Source organism: Polypterus senegalus, chromosome 4 (genome assembly GCF_016835505.1).
Source record: "Polypterus senegalus isolate Bchr_013 chromosome 4, ASM1683550v1, whole genome shotgun sequence".
Lineage (NCBI taxonomy): Eukaryota > Metazoa > Chordata > Cladistia > Polypteriformes > Polypteridae > Polypterus > Polypterus senegalus.
In genome coordinates, this window is record NC_053157.1 from 174,822,748 (window position 1) to 174,845,698 (window position 22,951).

Below are 22,951 nucleotides of genomic sequence, written 5' to 3' on the forward strand. Positions count from 1 at the left end.
CAAAGGAAAATCATGATTTAAATATGATAATATTTAAATGTAGAGTGTCTATTTTTATATATTTAAATTTCTAATTTGCTAATTTGCAGTATTTATTTAAATTCTGGGGTAAAACATGCATCTAACAGCTGACAAAAATGTAACATCTATTACACACAAAGAAGCAATTTAGAGTAAATACCCAAAAATATGGTGTGAAGAACAGAAACATTTAACATATGTATAGTTATAAAAATCAAAAATTAAATTCAGAACTGTAGGATTATGGCGTTCCACCCAATCTATTGTGTCTATATGCTACTCAAGCAGGAAGAAATAAAACACACATTAGCAAAAAAAGGAAGTCTTGAAAGCTCTGACTGATGTTGTGATGGGCTGAAAGTTCTGATTGAGCCTGTCATGAATTGAACAGTCAGTTCAAAGCCCATCAAAGAGCAAAAGACGCCTACTCCTATTACAACTAATACATTAGGCAGAACCTCTTTATTTCCTCCCTTTTAAGTTGAAATGAATAAAAATCAGTAGCTCCAAATTTTATTCTGAAAGAAGCCTGAAAGACAAATTATACTCAAACGCTGATCTCGTCTGTGTAGCTTATTCATTTTTAGTGATGAGGCTGCCTTTTCTTTGCTATTCACAGCTACCCACTGTGGTGACAGCAGGCCATCATGCTGGTCTCAGAGAAGGATATTTTCAATGCCAATAATGCACAGCCGACTACAAGCTAATTGATTACTTACAGAACATACCTTTATATTTCATGTTTAATTAAGATTTTATGAAACCTGAAAAAGCACTGGCATATTTTAGCTTATGTCTAAAATGTCCATTAACATTTTAAGTTGACTACAGATATGATATGATTACCAAAATGAGAGTAACATGGACCCCCTCACAGTATTAGTGTTTCAGTCTTTAAATGCACAGGCCTGCTCATTGTTTAATTAAACATGTGCACATTCTTAATCCTAAACCAAAGTACCTCGCTTTTAGAATAGTGCTGAACACCTCAAAAACAAAATACACATGCGTTGACCCTGACGCAAGTCACGTCTCTCCTTGCCTCATCCACCTTCAGGTGAGTCTCGCTCTGCACCTGTAGACATTTGTTTGACTCTTTCTCAACTCCTGTTTAACACTCCGTGTCTCCTCAGCACAGATTTTGGTTTCCAAAGGTAAAGAGCAACAGATTTAAGAACTCTTTTATTCCTAGAGCTATAAGTATTTTAAATTCTGTTACATGTAGGGATGCTGCTAAATGTTACATTCTGCATTATTAAAAGTTATTATTCTTTGTTGTATTGATCTTGAGTGTGTATTTAATGCAATAACATTGGTTGCCAAATGTTGTGTCTTTATTTATCTATTGGATCTTTGTTTTTGTACTTTCCTGCTGCAAACAAATATACCTCTGGGATAGTAAAGTCTACCTGTCTAGCTAGCCAGCTAGCTTGCTACCTACCTACCTCTCTCCGTCTTCTCATGGCTCTCCTTTTTAAATCGCCCACAGGGCTGTTCGGTCCCCTTGTAAAGAACCTCCCATTAACTTTAGAAAAGACTGGGTTTTCCTACTAAGTTTCCTGTTATTTCAGATAGCTGGTCTCACCTTGTTATAATTTCAGCATTTACTCTGCCTGCTGCAACACGAATAAAAAAAAAACTCTTGTGCAGTGCCAATAAAAAGTATTCACACCCTCTTGGAAGTTTTCTCATTTTATTGTTATACAACACTGAATCACAGAAGATTTAATTAGATTTTTTGATAATGACTTAAAAAATACTTTAGTGTCAAAGAGGTCTAAATTAATTATAACACAGCCTCATGATCACTGCTGCCGCCACTTGATTTTAGAAGTCACACATGTAGTAAAATGGAGATCACCTGTCTCTGGTGAAGGAGCATCATTTTTTTTTTTTTGTTGTATAAATGCACCTTAGCTCATTTATCCCTTTCTAGTCTTGTGTTACATGAAAGTAGAATCAAGAAAAGCATGATCATTTTGGAAAACAAATTGCAATAAAGCTAAAAGAAAAAGTATATTTAAAGAGGCAAGGACACATTTTGAGATTAATATTAATAATTCAGTGACTTAAATTCATTAGTTATGGAAAAAAAACAGATACTGCCTGTTTTAAAACTAAAGAAAAAGAAAAGTTTTTTTAAGAGTGCTGTTTGGTCTTCTGATTAAGACATCAGTCAATTGCCAGCAATCTGGTGTTAGTGTCCTGGGGGCTGGATGTTGACTTCATTGGTTGGAATGTGCAAGAACTGATGGATTTGGTCAAATTTACAGAAACATGCTGCATAGTTTTAAGTTATATCTATGGTTTGACATACTGTCTCTTATTTTTGATGTTAATCAGTCCGATTGAAAAGAACCTCACAACACTTATTCAAGAAGCTAAATGTTCATGTAGATGCTCTTTTTGACCAAAACAAATAGGTATAGTGTCAAATATTGAGCCTTAGGTCATGGATGGCCTTTAGGATTTAGGCCGAATACAGGAACCTATAAAAGTTTACTGTGATATGGGTTAGTTTTGAGATATGGAATTTGAGTCAGATACAGCTGGGTAACCCAAAATATAATAACTTGTAATGTATGTGTGCTCAGAGCAGCAAAACTCTGGATTAACGTGGTGTTACTGATTCACAGATTAGTATGTGTTATGATTATGGGATGAAACTGGTGTTATCTAGGTAATCAGAACACTTTCCTGTGATTGCAACTTTCATAATGAATACTCTCTTTAAACTTCTTTGAACAAAGTTTAATCATTGTCATATATCCTGCCTTTTAAGGTTGATAATATGCTTTACAATATAAGAAAACCATCCACTTTATTTTTATTTAAACACATTTACTATTAAGTACTATCAGAGCGCACTTGGAATACATTGGGTATATGCTGTGGTAGATAGGGGGCGCTCTTGCTCCCTTGAACCCCTGTCCACGACTCCAAACACCAGGTAAAAGTCCTCAAATCGACTTTATTGAATTGCCACAGTGTACAAAGCACACTCTCTTCCACAATACTCATATAAATCACTAATACTAACAATAATCACAAATACTACAATCCTCCAGCTCCCAGACGCGTTGCCACCCTTCCACCCAGCTCAGCTCGCCGTCTGGGAGCTCCCACAGTCCTTTATATTCCCTGACCCGGAAGTGTTCTCAATCCTGAGGTATCCAGCAGGGTTGAGGATAAAAACTACATCGTCCATGATTCCCTGCTGGTCTTCGGGGCACCTCCATACTGCAGGGAGGGCTCCATCTGGCGGCCTGGGGGTATTGGCCAGGATGATAAGCCGGGCCAAATATCACAATGCATTTGTGTTTATCATAGCACCAGAGAATGGTGACATGCTGCATGTTTGTCTGACATGCACGTAAGTATTTTATTGTACTCTGTACAGGGGATAGTACTACTGCTATTACTGATAAATGTGAGCAGACAGCAAACTCAAGCAACATAAGGGCTTATAGTGAAAACAATGTCCAAGATCAAGTTTTTGTCATTAGAGAATTAAAATAGGTTAAATAGGTTAAGAAAAGGTTAAGTAATACTTAATTAGTAAAACATTTCAAATGAGTGATGAGCTAGCAGGTAAATGCACACTGTGCAGAACAGTTGCCAGGCAACCAAGAGATAAGTTAGCTTTCCAGCAGTGGTGCGCACAAGGACCTGTTCATTGGAGATCATGACACAATTTATTTCAGTTACTTTATAATTTTCTCAAAAGCACATAGAGAATTACAAATAATAATTAATAACTGAACACATCTTACAACACTAATGTACAGGGACTAAATTAAATTGTAATATTTCTAACACTTGAGCGTAAGGCCAAATACAGTTAGAAAATCAGTTGACACCGGTCCTGAAGAAGATAAACATGGATGCACCAATAATGTTTCGGAAAAGATAAATTTAGCTGTACTTGACTCTCTAGTCCTTCCATGAGTGTTTCACAGCGCATGAGGGTTTAGGCTGGTTTTCATGATTGTGATGAATCCATTTGATGGTCCAATGCTCAGCCTGTTACCACTGATGCTCTAGCTTCATATATAAACTGATATCCTAAGGAAAATAGTATAACAAAAAAATACCATAGAAAGAATCTGAGAAAAATGTTAGAAAAGCAATGTGTTAGTCCTGATGGTCAACACAACTCATATCAAAGAAAAACTGAACTTAGCTGACTTGCACCTTAAAATCAAGTATTCCTTGTCGATTATGGCTATGGATCTTTGCCATGTGAAATGTTCTCATTTATTTTCATGTTTCTTACATAACCAAGAATAAAGCTTATAGGTTTCAATTTGAAAGTGAAATGTTATATTACCATGTGCTATGCCAATTTCGAAAATGTTGTGAATACAATGCTTGACTTAAACCTTATTAAATTAGACAAGTGACATTCTGATGATTGCCACATTTGTAACCACAGTGGTCAGCCCACGCTGACATGGGGAGAATGTAGACGTGACACAGGTAGTGATTTGAACCCAGGACACTGGAGTCAGCAGTGCTAAGGACTGCTCCTTTGACAGGAAATTATATATACTTATTTTCATACTGAAATAAAGAGAAATATAGCTCCACTTCAGAAGACTGGCCAGCCTGCAATGCTGCTTGCTCATAGATATGTATACTCTTTGTAGAATGTGATACATTTCAGTTATTGATCACAATAGTTTACATGTATAAATACACAACAAAAAGAACAAGATCACACAGTTTATCTTGTTAATTTGCTAAGCTAATAAATCCAATTATTTTATTCATTTATACAAAACATAACACGAAAATCTAATATTTCAAGCTATAAATTCCATTGTAATCAGCAAATAAAGTTAATTTCTCTTTTAAATAAATTAAATATTTAGAGCACCAATGAAGTTGGGGAACTAGAGTTGTAAACCATTTTTACTATTTTCAAAAAAGTAAAAGTCTTAATGATAAGCTGCAAGCAGTTGTTAGTGATCAAAGACCTTTGCAGTCCTCTATTTCAGTAAGTCTCTTACAAAGAATGTTTAATCCACTTTTGTTTAGGCAGAAATCTATTCAAACCTTTGTCTCATATTGAATAAAAAAAAACTATTGTCAGTATCTAAAAATGACTTGGAATCTTGAAAATAAAGAGGAGAATCAGTGACTTTGAAACAGCAGCTACTTATAAATGAAAGCATTAAATTATGAACTTCAGATGCTGTACCATTTAATAATGTTTGCAAATAAATAATCAACACAAGTTAAGAACTTCCATTACCTGTGAATGAGGTATGGCAGTTTATGATTAAAATCAAGCAATAATGGTTGTAGGTTTTTTTTGCTCTTTTTGCAGTATTTTATATTTTTTTTAAAGAAATGTTAATGTGAATGTCTTATAATAATGTGCTATTTACTGCAGTCTATCGGAAACCTTTCATTTGAAATAATTAAACCACATGTAGTTTTCTGCCAAAACTAATAAGAAGACAGCTTGTTCTAATTGTGAGAAAATAATTCATCAAAGATGATTGAAACCACAGAGGTTATAATTATCGTGTTAGTAACCTCATATAAAAAGGCAATTAAAGACTTTAGCTGATAAAGCTCGGCCCAGCTGGGGCTCTTCACTGCTGTCCAGTTAACTAAATTTAGTGTGGCTTTTGTTTTCAAGTTTCAGCTATAATGATAATAAGAGACTTTATTGTCGGTGAGCCTTTTTAAACAGCATGGAAATGTACATAAATAAATAGAATTCAATAGAGCCACTGTACATTACTAAGTGGTGCTTAAGCAAGCACAGTTCCATTTCATCAAGATGTTGAAAATTTCATCTTTTTGCAAAGAGATCCGCAAATTTAATCATGAGTGGATTGTGAAATAATGCAAATGCTATTGCATTATACTACTTATGAAAGATAAGAAGATAAGGTTTAGAAGAATGTAAAGCTGTTTTAGCTATTCTTCATGACTGACTTTAACACGACATGGAAAGTGACCAATTAACAAATATAACATACCACATACATGAAAAATACAGACATTTTTGGGGTTATGTATTTTGTATTCATTAAGAGTACTTCACAAAGTGAAAGACTTTGCCCAGAAATATTTTGAATAAAATGGCATGAGCAGTTTTTTTTTGGTACAAATCATGGAAGGCCATCTTCTAGCAGAAGCAGAATCAGGGAAAAACAAACGCGATCAGAGAACAGGCAAGAAATAAACACCCTATAAAACCAGAAAAGAAATTGTTGAAGAATCTCAAATTTTTATGCAAGGTGATTCTTTAGCTCAGCCTTCAAAAGGTAAATTGGTGCCACTACTGTACTGCCAAGATGCTATTCCTGTCCTTGGTCAAGACACTCGATATACTGGTGGCCTCAATTATGAAAACATCCTATCTCATTATTAGACTGCTCTTGAACAACTTATATACTGTATGAGGGAGGAACCAAAAATTAAAAAAATATTGATTAAAAAACTTACAACAATTTCCTTCCAGTCATATTTGTAATACTCTCCTTGAGATATATCACACTTGTCCCGGCACTTTTCTTATTCCTGGATTTCCTGTACTCGTCTTTTGTTACTGTGTTTACAGACTTAAGAGGTTTTTCCTGGATCTCTTCCATGATGACAGTCATGTCTCAATTTTAATTTTGAAAACAAAAAGAAGTCATAGGGAATGAGATCGGCCAAATCAGCACCAAGTTTTTTTTGTTTGTCATTTTTTCATAAACTGTTTAATTGAGAACATGGTGTATGAAGGTGCACTGTAATGATGCAAAATGAAATTTTGAGAAGGCAGCTTCTCTGGTTGTTATTTCTTAATGCTAAGAACTTCAAGGTAATGTCAGTGATTAACAGGAAACAAAATATTTAGAACAAGCCTGTCAGTACTGAAATATGTGATTATCATTGTCTCTTGAAAATCTACTATGGTGACTTGGAGAAAAAATATTGTCCAATTCACCTGCATGATTTTAGAATACAAGTCAGAAATATGCACTTGATGAATTCAGCACAATGCCACTTGGCAGACTGATTAGCCAGACTGTCGATATACTGTACAATAACTAGTGACATATTTGATAAGTACACCCTCTTCCATGCTATTGATCGATTCTGAGAATTGTGTGTCTTCCCTAGTAATGATGTAGAATGCCCAGGAGCAAGTTGGCATCCACCTGGCCCAGGTCAGTAGAATTGTGACTAAATGGCAAGTGGCAGGTCCTAGCCTTCTCAGGTTTAGAGGAGTACTAGCCTCTACTAGTATTTCTTCCTCATTTCTCTGAGAGGGTGCAATCCTTAACAAACCTTACAAAGAAGCGGGCCCCTAACACGACGGTATGGGATTTTTAAACAGAAGCCACATTCTGTGACTTAAAACAGGATCTCACGTCAGCAGCTGTGTTAATAACTCCTGATTTTTCTTTACCTCTTATGTTACAGACTGATGCTTCAGACACAGGTCTTGGTGCCGTGCTGAGCCAAAGAACTGATGATGTTGAACACCCCATCAAGTTCCTGAGTCGGAAACTACTGGATCTATAAATAAGGTATGATGAGAGGAAACAGAGTCCTTAGCAATAAAAAGGGCTATTAACAAGTTGAGGTACTACCTCCTAGAGTGTGAGCTGACTCTAGTAATAATAATAATAATACATTTTATTTATACAAGGCGCCTTTCAGAGAACTCAAGGACACCAAACAAACAATAAATAAATAAATAAATAAAAAACACAATTATAAACAACTTAAAACATCAGAAAATCTAAAAGTTACAACCAAACAAAACCACTATAATTAGGAGGAAGAAGAAAAAGCCATTTTAAACAAATGTGTTTTAAGTTTACATTTGAAAGATGAATATGGTTTGATATTTCGGAGATCCGCAGGTAATGAGTTCCAGTTCTTGGGAGCAGAACGGCTGAAAGCTCTGCTCCCCATGGTGGTTAGATGGGCGGGAGGAACGGTCAGATGGGTGGAGGAAGAGGATCTAAGGTTACGGGATGGAATGGCAACATGTGGAAGGTCAGACAGATATGGAGGTGCGAGGTTATGGATGGCCTTAAAAGTTAGCAGCAGAATCTTAAAATCAATACGAAACTTGATCGGGAGCCAATGAAGCTGCTACAAGACCGGAGTAATATGGTGAAAAGATGGGATTCCAGTGATGATACGTGCTGCAGAATTCTGGACTAACTGAAGCTTGTGAAGAGATTTATTAGGGAGACCAAAGAGGAGTGAATTGCAGTAGTCCACCTGAGAAGTGACAAGACTGTGAACAAGAATGGCAGTAGTATGAGGAGTGAGGGAGGGACGAATGTGATTAATATTACGTAAATGGAAGTAAGCAGACCGGGTGATGTTATTAATGTGACATTGGAAAGATAGAGTACTGTCGAGGATGACACCCAGACTCTTGACCTGAGATGATGGGGAAACAACAGAGTTATCAATAATAAAAGAAAGATTATTGGTTTTGGATAATGATGATTTTGAACCAATGAGGAGAACCTCAGTTTTGTCACTGTTTAATTTAAGAAAATTTGAAGAGAACCAGGATTTAATTTCAGAAATGCAGTCAATAAGTGAGGGTGGTGGAAAAGAGGAGGTGGGTTTACGAGCAAGGTAGAGCTGGGTGTCATCAGCATAACAGTGAAAATTAATGTTATATTTGCGAAAAATATTGCCAAGGGGAAGAAGGTAAATAATAAAAAGAAGAGGCCCCAGGACAGAGCCTTGGGGCACACCAGAAGTAACAGCGGTGGGTTGGGATGTGAAAGTTTTACAGTAAGCTGTATGAACGGATAATGGACCATGCACCCCTCAAGTGGATGGCACAACATAAAAAGTTCAATCTGTGTGTCAACAGGTGGTTCTTGGACCTTCAGCTTTATCAGTTAAAAGTCCTCCATCATTGTGTTTTTTTCGGAATTCATGACTTCCAACTGACTGACCTCAGCAAGTCTGGGCTTTTAGGTGTGTGTGTCCTGACATGCATGTACACATACAGGACAGCTCTAAGGCTCTGGTGATGCTAATATCCTGGCACTCCAGGGGTTGGTGCTATGTGCTAATATGTTTTCTCTTTCTTTTTCTGTAGACCGGAAGTTTGATGGTTATACCACCACTGACATCACTTCTGATGTCTGCCCAACTAAACCTGCCTCTTCCTACCAGAAGTGCTCAAACCTGGAAGATCCAGACATGCATCTGAAAAGATATTATAGTGACTGTTGTTTTTTTTTTGCCTTCCAACAATTATATGGCATTCGCCGTTTGGTGTCCCAACACTGCTTTGCCTTGCTTTTGCACTGATACAAAAATCGGTGGGTTTTTGTGGCTCTTGATTATTGGATTTGACCTGTTTCTTGGTTTCCAGTTTGGATTTTGGGCTGGTTTGTGTTGCTTTGGCTAACCTTTTATGGGGTAAATGTTTGAAGTTCTGCAGTGGGCTGGCTCCTTGCCCAGGGTTTGCTTCCTACCTTGTGCCCTGTGTTGGCTGGGATTGGCTCCAGCAGACCCCCGTGACCCTGTAGTTAGGATATAGCAGGTTGGATAATGGATGGATGGATGTTTGAAGTTATTTTTCACCCTATTCTTGTTTAATGAAATTCTTTTTGTAAATAGATCGTTAAATATTAAGGAGCATTGTAGTTCAGAGGTTTTAATGGTTCCTTTCTTTCATTCCAGCATTTTTGATTTTTTTAACCCCTTTATGAACATGTAGAGGCTACAAAGACAGGCTTCTCCTGTTTGGGGTATGGCTTATTTTTGATTTATCTACCTATTTTGAAGCCTAAAACTAGATTTTCGGGGCAAAGCCTCATTTTCATTTTTGGAAATCAGCAAGATCTTAAAAAAATTGCTCATTTTTTATTGTGTGAACCTAATATAATTTGTATTTTTATTTGGTCATCATGTAATTTGAATGACAGACGAGTGTTTGTTACAGTGCTTTAAGTATGTATTAAGGATCACTATACTAAAGTAAATTGACTTAACTTGACTTAAAGATAATGTTACATACTGTACATGTTATTATGACTCCAATCCATATTGAACAGCTAGTAATGCTTGCCCAGGTTAACCTCAGCCTTTTGCTGCTATGAAGGAGAGTAAATAGAGGGTGGATTGGGTATAATGAGTGAAAAAGATTTACATTTTAGTCTACAGAGGGAATCCGCACCAGGTGATGACTTCAATTAATTTTGATATCAGTGCACACCTCTTTCTCTCTACCTTCCTATCTTCCATTACAGACTTTGATGGAGCAGCTCAAAACACTTTAATTAATGGACTTGTAGAAAAAGACCATTGCTTACAGTCATACTCTGAACATATTTAACTATCGTAGAAAAGTAGCCTCTGGTGAGCTTTCTTAACCATAGTAGATGTGTTAAACTCCCATTATGAATTGTTGGAAATGCTATTCAGGAACCAGATTCTTTGCTATTTGCTCATTATGGTATGAAGGTAAGAGTTATCTTTCACCTTGCTAGAAGTCCATTTCTAGATTTCTTTATTTTTTTGTTTTATTGACTTTTAACTCCAAATTATTAAGATTAAATCATTTGAAAGGTTCTGTTATCCCAATCCTGTAAGCAGAATCATCAAAATTTTATTGAGTGCCACAACAGTGTACCTTCATTAAAAAATGATTCTTGTAGGATTTGTTGGTGAAATACATTCATCCATGTAGAAACGATTAAATAAGTGGTGGTAAGATACAAAAATATAAGGCAGTAATACTTAGGGCTTAGAGATATTGTTTTGCTGAAATGAAGGGATCAAAAGCCATAACACAATGAGAAAAAAATATTATTTTAAAGAAAATTGGAAAGTTAATTTATGAGGAACTTTTTTTTTATCTAGCTGATATTTATCAGTTATGTTGTCAATTAATGAAATATGCTGAAGCACTGGAGATTGCATTTTGTCTCTCTGTGATTGATTCATACTTAATCTTTCTCCTTATTTAAGCCGTACCAAATATTCTGAATAAAATATAGCAGATATAAATGTTCTATATATGTAGCATAGGCAGTTAAATTGCCATACACCCAAGTGCTGCCATGATAGGTTTCTGCTGCCCACAAATCTGAACTGGAGTAAGCAGGTTTGAAATGTTATGTTAAACTGCCATACTAGACTTTACAGATATTAAAGGACTTTGGTTGAAAATAAAATGTTGCTTAATAAAAGTTTGCTTTGACTTGGAAGCTTGAATTATTTCTGTTAAGGTACTGTTTAGCCTGTGCTGTAATACCTTTTACTTATGAATATTTAAATGACTTACTGTACAATATTGTATTTTTTATTCTTATTATGTTAAAGGCAGTTATGTGTAAGGTTGATAGTTATTATTTCAAACTTGATAATATATAACTTTTTCAGTTTGCTATATAATGTGTAGTGTTGTTCATAAACATTCTTCCATCCATCCATCCTCTTCCGCTTATCTGAGGTCGGGTCGCGGGGGTAGCAGTTTGAACAGAGAGGCCCAGACTTCCCTCTCCCTGGCCACTTCTAGCTCTTCCGAGAGAATCCAGAGGCATTCCCAGGCCAGCCAGGAAAACATTCTTAAAGATATGAAATGACAGAAAATACCCTCAGATTTCAGACAGAATATATCAGAAATGTAAAATAACCTCTTATTGTTCATATGTAATTGTTAAACCTACATCAGGTATGAATCTGTAAAATCCTTCGATTATGAGGATCACTTGAAGTTTAATCAAGTCTATACCATATTTCTGCAAAATTATTTTTGATGAGTCTATACTTGTAAAACTAAGAAAATGAATTGCTTTATGATTCTTTTACATGAACCTGCTTTTATTTTTTTAATTGCTTTTCTTGCTATGGTCTTTTTTCTGCAAACTAGCAGTGAGATTCATCATGTTTTAATTTCTTTATTTTACTGCTCCCAACTCAGGCTTAAAGTATTTTTATAATAATATTGTATTCTATTCAACTTTTAAAAGAGGAACATTTGTTCTCTAGAAATTTGTTTTTGAACCTCTGGGAATTTAAAGTGTGCCTAATAATGTCACCTTTTTCCTTAATCAAACAATAGCAACAATCTGTCACTAATTAACTAAACATTAAGTTTTGTATATCTAAACTTTTATAAAAGATATCCCATTTTTCTATCTTATTTTAATCTTCTGTAATAAACTGTTCAGGACTGCCAACCATGTTAATGTTCATGTATGGCAAGATTAAAATGTTCTCAGTATGATCCCACTTAAATAAAATAATAAATATAATGCCACATAATACATTCATGCAGTGTTTCCCTTTCTAATGTGAAATGGCATTAGCATCAAAGAGTTATGTCTTAATAGAGGCCTTTATGCATTCAAATTCTAAAGCTTAATTGTTATAAATAATAGTGTATGTTTTTTTAGCATCCCATATAGCCCTTAAGGCAACAGTGGATGATGGATTAGCATATGTCAATGACATCCCCATGGAGTTCTAAGCATCTCTCTAAAGTGTCAGATCTAGTAACTCATACACAATATTAATAACACATGGTAATCACCACAAACTTCCCCCAGAAGTATTGTACATTAACGCTTAATTAGCACCTTGCTCCCCGTACTCGGCGAAACCAACACTTCTTATAATGTGTCATCTTGATCAGATGCTCCAATAACCATAGATTCTTGGGTATTGCCAGAGTTAATAGTTACTTTTGAAGGTGCATCATCTGTTTTCACACTTTCACAGATGACTTGTGTAGGAAGTAAATATTCTTTGAAGCACTTAAAGGAATTTATTATGCTTTCAAGATAAATTAGATTAAAAGTAACATTCATATCCAGCCATCATTTCATATACAGACAGTTTTTTTTTAATGGTCACTATACTAATAAGAAATAAAAAAAAAGGAAAAAGCAACAAATTTACATTAAATTCTAAACTTGGTGCTGCATAGTTCTTCAGGAATAAAAATCCTGTCATCAGTTATAACAGAAGAAAGAAGCCAAGTAAAATGGCAATTACTTATCATTAATAATAATAATAATAATACATTTTATTTATATATCATCTTTCCCACACTCAAGGCACCTACTTAAACAGCAGGGTATTTGGAACAGTGGGTACAAATATTTCTGCATAGAACACTAAACAGATAAAAACAGGATTTACAAAGCATTAAAGAGAATAAAAGACAATAAACCAGAGTAAAATACAAAATTCTATACTAAAAGAAATGCCTGAACAAACAACATCATTTGTGATATACAGTAAGACACACACACACACACAAATAATCCTGAGCATCTGGACAGAGAGGTTAACTGAAAGAAGGGGCAGAGTGTTAGGTTAAGTTAAAAGCCTTTCTAAACAGATGAGTTTTAAGTTGTTTTTTTAAAGCTGATCTAATTCATTTAGTGAGATCATTCCAAAGTCTGGGTGCTATATCGCTGAAGGCCCTTTCATCCACAAATTGTAGGTTAGTGTAGAGCACAACAAGATTACCAGAATCAGAGGACCTAAGTGGGTAAAGGCCATTTAAAGTTTTGTAGGTTATTAATGGAATTTTATAATCAATTATGTAGGACACAGAAAGCCAGTGAAGGCGAACAAGAATAGGTGTTATGTGTTCACTATTGCTGGTCCATGTAAGGACTCTTGCAGCAGAGTTTTGAATCAGCTGGAGCTGTGATATAAGATTATAAGGGACATCTGCTAGTAGGGAGTTACAATAATAATAATAATATACTTAGTATATTCAAGTAACAACAGCAGTGGACATGAAGAGCAATGATAGCTCCCACTGTAAGAGTAGCTCACAAACTTTCCCATATATTTCCCCCCTTCCATTATTTTTATCTGAATAATTTTGTTCAAGAGCAGTATATACTATATGGATTTGAGACATGGCTGATGAAGACAGAACATGAAGCAAAGTTGGAAAGAACTGAGATGAGAATGATTTGATGGAGTGTCGCATTGCTCATAGTGAGAGGAAGACAAATGGGTGTTGTGCTGAGGAGAAACAGATTTTAGTGGTTTAGGCACATGGAGCTACAGGCAGAGGATGATCTGGGGAAGAAGTGCACTATGAAGGTAGTGGACTGGTTGAGATCCAAAGGGAAGCCAAAGACGACATGGTTGGACGTGGTGGTGGATGACATGAGAAGAATGTTTTCTACCTTAAGGGATGCCAAGGAGGTAACTCTTCATCCTGAGTAAACCCAGGGAAATGGCCATTACTCGAATAATATGTTTATCAGAGTCATAGGGTCCGAGGTCTATCCTAGCAGCACTGCAAGTGAGGCAGGAGCCAGTACTGAATGGAATACTCCATTGGCTTAGGGTACATTTATTTGTACACCTTCATTCACCCATATGGAGGGTGTTTAGGAACAGCAAATAACCCAATGTACATCTTTAGGATGAGAGAGGAAAACTATAGTAACTGGACAGTTACACATGTAGACAAAGGATGAAAATGCAAACTTTACATAGACAGTGATTAGAGTGAATTTAAACATATGACTGTGGAGATGTGACATTTAAATCATTGCACCCCCAATGTCGCATACAGGAGGTCTATTATATTTTCTCCTGCTACTTTTTTCACTTTTTCTCATACTGCTTTCTAAATACAACAGAGTTTATGTGTTTAGTGTTAAGCAATACCGCTCATAAAGTCTAATTCCTTAACAAAAGTTTTTCATACAATTCTTTTTAAACAATTCTGTCAGGTACCCCATCATAAGATTTCCAAATAATTTTCCAACAACTTAATTTCAAGGCAAGAATGCATTGCTAAAACCATTTCCAGCCTACTTACATACAAGACTGGGAACCAGTGGTAAAAAGGGGTGCCAAACCATCATAATGCACACTCACACAGAGATAATTTAGAGCCTTGAGTTAAACCAGTGCTTCTCAATTATTTTCTGTCATGCCCCCCCTAGGAAGAAGAAAACATCTCCCGCCCCCCGCGCGACTATAAATAGTATCATTTGTCTATAAAATAATTTTAAGTACACCTCTGCATAACAATGTATTCTTATTAACGTATAAGAGAATGATAAAAGAAAGAAATATGGACCAATTTACAACAAAGAATAGCTTTATTAAATGTAACAGAAAAGATTTAAAGTGCATTCTAAATTCAAAAAAAATTTAAAAGAAAAATAAAAAAGCATGTTCCCCGAGGTCAAAAGCGCCCCCCTTGACGGAGCCACGCGCCCCACTATTTGAGAAGCACTGAGTTAAACTGACCCACCTGTCTTTTAGACGTGGGACTTGCCAAAATTGGAAGAATATGCAAAATCTGATGAGGCAGTATCTGTGTTGGAGCTCAAACTCAGTTTCCTAAAGCTGTGAGTGAATTTATATTTTTGACAGATGGATCATCAAGGTCTAAGGCACAGCTCTCTACTACACTTTGGCTATTCTCTTCATTTGCTCATATGTCATTCATTTCAGAAAGAAAATGCTTTTATATATGTGTTAAAATTAATGATTAATAATATTACATACATCAATCCATTTGCTAAATAATGCTTTTTGCTGAGCAGGATCATAGGAAGCTGAAGCCAATCACTGCAAGCATAGGAGGATGGAGGGCAGGAACAATCCCTAGACAGACACACCCAGATATTGCATATCAAGGCCCAGTTTAGCATTGCCAATCCTTCTAACCCACATGACTGTGGAAGGAAACCAGAGTAACTAGAGGAAACTCACACAAGGAAAATATGCAAGCTCCACAAAGGGTAAACCCGGGATGAGAACCCAACCCTCCTTGTTGCAAGGCAGCAGCGTTACTGTTCCACCCCATATTTTATACAAATGTTTTAAATCATTTTAGCTTTGCATTCATACTTTATGATCTTGTTAATAGTTAGAAATCATTTTTATATGAGTTATTCATAGAGAATTCCATTCAGATAATTTTAGACCCCAAAGTAATTTCTAAACGATTACACTAGATAGATGTGTATACATTATTAACTATAAAGTAGTTACATTAAATTTCCATTTTTCTGACAAAGAAAGTACATTTATGGCAATTAATCAATGTTAGAAGGATGAAGTTATAGTAGCCATTCACAAGCCCTATTAAAGAATCACTAAATTATGATACAGAGCAATGTGGAAAGGGGTCATCCAGTCAGAAGGTTAATTCTGCCATGTACGCTATATTGATTTTATGCTGGTGGATCAGACTACGGACAAGTGGAAAGCTTCATCCATTTCTGTCAAAAATTATATAAGAGCTGTGGAATGGTGCCACTTTAATGTGTTGACAATATAAATTTATCAATTAATTATTACTATTATTATCATTATTATTATTATTATTAAGATTGAGCTGTTAGGTAAAATTCTGTTTCCTTGCTTCAGAAATAAAATGATTGTTGTAGCCCCAAGTGAAAGGTATGTAAAGTAAGAGAGAAAGACTTTTAAAGTTTTCCTTTCAGTGTCAAAGGCTCATCTTTTGCCAAGAAGGTTGGAGAAATATATTTAAATTTCGCTGATCTCTACTGAATGCATACTGCATTATGGTATCAAATTATTTTTTTCTTGGATGCGGAAAAGTGATTGTCATTTGCTTATAGTTTATGTATTACTGTGACAATTGATCAAGTGTAATCGGATCGGATTGAAACTTGTTATTATTTTGAGGATTCTTTATTATAAGAATAAGTCTGTCCTGCATGAGTTTGCTATGTAGTATAACTATGGCTGAAAGATTAACATTATCTCTCTGGGCTACATGATAACATTTGAAAATGTTACAAGAAAGGAGAAAACTGAAACCTTCTCAACTGTACTAGAGTAACTACTAATCACAAGTAAAACCTACATAATCATGTAAATGTCTTATAAATGTGAAATCATTATTGTTGGAAAACTCATGATTTCAACCACAGGTACCTAAACATTCTTTTTTAAACAATATTTCAATAGAATCTAAACTTTACTCTTCAACTAGGAAATCACATCCATACTTTAACTACCTCTTATTTGGATTACTGGGCTCATATTTTTAATGGTTCAGTTAGAAATAATGCAAATGATTGAAAATGATGTTACTGTACTTGAATTTGGAAACATACACTATGACCACATAACACCTTGGATAACTTCCACTATATTAATTTCCTGTTCATTCTGGAGAAGTCTGCAATGTCTGATTAACTTTTAAATTATACAGTTTGAATATTTTTTTAGCATACTTCCAATTCTGTCAATGCCAGGACAAAAAGCATATCAGAATGTGTGTGGTTATTTCATAATAAAATACAGATGGAGGATAACACAAAAGAAGACTTGCTTGAGTATAATAAAATTAAATAATAAAAATGTTCTGTCACTTGAATCATCCTAGTGTGGCGACTGGCCCGGACACAGACAGGTAGAGAGTGATGGTTCACCCAATACACGTTTATTATACATTATTTACAACAATAAAGTGCCACACACAACCCCCGTACTTCCCCAAAGTCCAGGCCCTTCCAATGCCTCTCTTTCTTCAGGGCACTCCTCTCCTCCCAAGCTCAGTATATCTTCCTCCCGACTCAAGCCACTGAATGGAGGGTGGCAGCCCCTTTTATAATCCCCACCTGGACGTGCTCCAGGTGCCTCCCGATAATCTTCCCCTGGCACTCCCCAGTGTGGCGGAAGTACTGGCTGCTCACCCAAAAGCCCTCAGGGTGTCCCTGGTCTTCTCCCCCCAGCACTTCCGGGTGTGGCAGAAGTGCTGAGGGCCAGGGCTTTCCCGGCATTGGGGCACCCCCTGGCGGTGACCATGGGCCCCTATAGGGTTGAGCTTCCAAGCTCAGTTCCCGTGGTCCCCAAAGCCACCAGGGCGGTCGCCCCCTCGTAGTCTGGAGGAGGTGTAATCCCTCCTCCGGTCCTTCTGAGCATCCTGGCTGGGTTCCACCCCCAGCCACTTGCCACACTAGACACGTTCTTTTGTATAATGGAGAGTTTGCTTATCAATACTCTTTCATACAAGAAAACCAGACAAGAACTCCACACAGTGGTCTCTGATCCTGCACCCTGTGTAACCCGTGAAAGGCTGAGTCTCCAGTGTTACAAATTTCCTTAATGAGATATCATGGTGTGATTTTGCATATTGGTATGCTGCTCCATAGAGGCTGGTGGTCAGTAGGATAGAGGCCTCCTGTCATTACTCCCTAGTTTGACCCTTAAATAGGTGGCAAGGTCTTAAACTCCCTATTTAGGTAGTCTGTGCTGCTACCTGTTACCTGAGATCTTGAGACTTCGTGGCAGCCATTCTTCAACTATGTTTATCTTTTTAGGCCAAACACCCTTCGTCCTGGAATGGTTCGGTCTCTCTTTGTCCTACTTTCCTGGCCTTAGAGGTTCCACTGTCAGTGCAATTAGAATCACAGTGTCTACACTTTAGCAGCATGTTTATAATTTGCAGGCTAAAATATTCTTTTTGGATATCTGCTGCAGTACTGCAGTACTTACCCACTGTTTCATGTCATCCTGGTGGTGCACTCACCATTGGCAACCCCTCATCAGCCATGTTTATAAATAAATCAGTGTACTCTTTATCAACATATATAACATCAGTTATGGGCAGATGGCAATTTCTGCATCGATATAGAAGACAGACCTCTCTATAGGGCATTTCAAATTGACAATTTGTGAAATTGAAATTTGCTTTTCTGTATATTATGTATTTACAGTAAAATGAATGCAATCGTTATAGTAAATCTCACCACAAAAATATCAAAAATAATAAATAATTAAAGTACCACTTGTTATTGTTGTTCATCACCATCATGTCCCCTGTTTACTTATTTAGGTAATAAGACAGGGACACACTTACCTGTACCAGCCTATTCTTTAGTTTAGCTTTACCACAGAGAGCTTCTTTTGTGCCAGGAAGAGAAAAGTCACTCACCTGGGCACCAGAACTTGAATTTTCCTTGATCACGCTTTTGATACATTTACCTAAACATCTAAAGTACTGTCATTCACACATGACATTTATGGATTTTTATGTGTTTTCCTTATGCAAGTGCAATATTAACTAATTATGAAGAGAGAAAACAGCTTTTTAGACTAAGAAAAAATGCCTTTTCTTTTCAAAGGGATCCTGGTCAGGCTTTAGTAATATTTTAAATGCTTATAGCTACATTTAACAATTAATAGTTCATTTTCTAACTAAGATAATTCATTTGTAGTCACTGGAAGCCAATGTTTATGTTCTTGGAACAAGGCATAAACACAGCACTGGATGGTACTTCAGTAGGATGCAATAATACACAGACTCACACTCATGCGTATTTGGGCCACTATAATGTTTTTAATCAATCTAATATGTTTGTGAGTGGAAAAGCAGGGCATTCAGTAAAAAGCTCATGCAAATATATGTACAGCAGATACATTTCACGCAAGACTGTTTATTGGCCTGAAAATTGAAAGCAACTGCAGAAGAAGGCTATGCTGAATATCAAACTTAGTTATTTAAGCTTTACCAAAGAAATGATGTGTTCAGATAACTCACAGGAAAAATAAAAGATTTAGTTTATCATATTTGTTCCATTGTATATTGGCAAATACTACTGACATTTCTATAAATTTAACTTGTATTTAACATTTCATTCCAATATCCAGCAATAAAATGGTGTCAACTGTTACTTTACTTAATAGAATATTTTTCTAGAAGAGCAATTACTATTAATACCTACCTGGTTAAAAAAAATAGAATAGAATTTTCAAAATAATTAGATTTAATAAAACATCAGAAGGGAAATGTTTATTAATAAAGACAATTACCAAATTATATATTGTGCAAAGACAGAAAAAGTACACTTAAAAAATAAGAAGAGACCCCTACCCCTATGAGTCTCATAATATTTGAGAGTTAGAACAACAAAGCAATATTACACTCCTTTATAGATGATACACACGTTTTCTTGGTTCTTGCAGATGTTTTTTCCATTAACCTTATTGTACTCTATTTTTAGTTAAGCTGTATGTGAATAGCTTTGTGATAACTGCACTATGGGGATATGACCAGAATTTCAAAATGCAGTATCTCTTAAAGTAAGTAATGGCCCACTTCTTATGGTTTAGAAAATTGATACAAACACTTTTCCAAAGCCTCTGTCCCAGGAATTCAAAGTCTACTCCAACAACATTCCATGTCAGGCAGGAGCTACTTTGCATGGTCTCTCACACAAACTTCCACTCTCACTAGGACAATGAAGTCACTAATTAACATGTCTGCAGTACCTGGAGAATACATATTCAGATATGGAAAATACATATTCAAATATGGGATGAACGTATGACTATACAAAGCCACTGGCCTCCAATTCATTTAACAGCTAATTTTAAAATCCACCTTCTCACATATGTAGTCGTAAATAGTATAACACTAACCCCCATTTATCCCCGACACTCATGGAAATCTGTAATCGCCTTTACTCCAGAATGCACATTATGATTTCACCATCCAAATCTGTTTAAAATTCAAAGGACAACTAAAACTAGTAAAGAAGGCAAAGCCTTTAGCAATAAGGCACCCTAATTCTTGAGTGATCTCTCTACCAATATCATAGAAGGCCCCACTGACTTTCTGTTTATTTGATCTTCAGGATTCATACATTAGATAGTTTATGCCTACATTTTGTCATTTATTACTAAAATGTGAAAAACGTTTCATTTTTAAAAATGTGTTTACACAGATTACTGTTGAAACAGAACACACATGGAATGCATGTGTTCCAAATAGCGATCTATTATTTCCATTCTAAAACTCCAGCACTCCACTCCCAGATAATCAAGGCATGAACTGGGAGAACTTTGTGCACATTCTGCGGTGGTGGGGGGATGGGATAGCAGGCTGCTTGCTGCTTGTCTTTATCAGCACATTAAAGGACAAAAGATGCTGACGGAGAGGTGCAAACAGATTTAAGGTGAACTGGATCTACAAGTTTTTTTGTAGGCTCTGGTAATTCTAGTGTTAAATGAAATGAAGTAGTTATTTTTGTTTTGTTGATACTGAGTATTCTTTGTCTTCTCTCTCTCCATGATGGGACTTAGCACTTAGCACAAAATGATCCACTGTTATATATGATGCCCATGGAATGAAACCTTTCAGAATGCAATTAAAATTTGGAGTTAGAACCACCCGGTATAAATGTCTGTTGGCAAAGTGGTATTCATTGTGTCATGGATTCAGTGTTCTATGTCTGATTGATTTCACTGTGGAGGTGAGTTCCCCCAAGGTATTCAATTTTTCCTTTCACATTCCCAAAGGTGTGGAAGATGGCTTCCTTGGTGATTCCAAATTGGCCCTCTGTGATTATGTCCATGAGAGCATCTAATGATGGGCTTCTGGCCTTTTGTGTGCTGGTTCCTATCTTGTGTCTATTGCTTCCAGAATAGGCTGCAGTCAAAGAGTGTCAAATGCAGATCCTGGAGGTCCAGAGCAACTGGAGAGTATCATTTCAGCCAATTTCTTAATAAGTTCCCAATGCCTGTCTTAATGGAATATAATTATTTTGTGCTAATTTTAACTGACTTGCTTTTTAGGATTCTGAAACTTTAAATGTTTCCCTTTTTCTTAACCAGCAGCCAAAAAATAATGATATACAAAGCAAATCAACACATGGTTAGCCAATACAGGGCTCTCACAATTAGTTACTGTAAGGCCACCATTTTCAGTCCAACCAGTTTTTTAATTAGAAGCTAGTACTTGTTGTAAGTGAAACGTGTTATTTTACTTTATAAGACTTCTTAATGTTAGCATTCTGCTACACTGGACACTGCCAAAACTGTAAATTTTTATTTTCTGTGAAAGCACCATCCAAATGTTTTACACACCAGAGCCGAAACAGATATTATATGATTGACATAAAAGAGCACATGAGATCAACTTAGCAGGTCATCCATTGGCTTGCTTTGCATCTCATTATTGTTATGCTGCTGGTTAAGGAAAAATAATTCAGAGTTCTGAAATTCTGAAAAGCAATTAAATTAAAATTAAGGCAAAATATTTTTTTTTTGGGCAGCATTAAATACTTACTAAATAAGAACGTAGCTGGATCAAAAACCTACAGCCTTCTAGGATCTGACTTTGACAGCCCTGTTTAAATCCCTTGTGACAATAAATCAGATAAAGTGGGTCTGAAAATGCTGTTTTTCAATGTGATTGATTTATATTATGATGCAACTCTTTTTTAAATTCTTTATTTGTAAATAATGCTTCATTGGCTGGGCCTATAAGTGGAAGTGTGCTTGAAAAGACTGAATTGAATTTGAAATTAGGTGTTAGATAACGGGGGTTAAAGTCTAACAAATCTTTGGTGAGCTGCTGTGAGGGGAATCCTCTAGTTCACCTACTGTAGACAAAGGCTCTTCAGACTTCAGGAATGTATCGAAATATTTTATTTGGCCAAGATATATTAAGTGAGCACGACACAAAGACCTACCAAGTCTTTGCAGCAAAAGGCAGCTATGGTAACTATCTTTGTTAGTCTATGGTTTTTACTAGGTGTCATGATTAAAAAAAGCTTGATTAACATATACCTGATAGTCAAACAGAAATCACACAGAACCATCCCAAAAGTGAATTATCAACATAATCTAGGTTTTAGTTATACGATTTGGCATTTACTTAAGGATAGTAGCTGTGCAATGGAAGAATACTGGCCTATAGCTGTTAAAGGATAATGTGAACCTTAAAGCTTATAATGGTAAACTGTTACAAAAAGAATTCTGTTACACTGCTCAAGTTAAGTTCTGCAAGATCTGCTATACTTCAACAAAGAAAGGCAAGGTTATATTATTTTTGTTTTTGGAAATTATTGTATTTATTAAAATCAAATAACATTTCATACATAAGTCAAGTTTTACAAAACTAGTTTCGAAACAAATCAACCCCCACCCATGAGAAAGAGAGCTAGGCCAGTAGAGT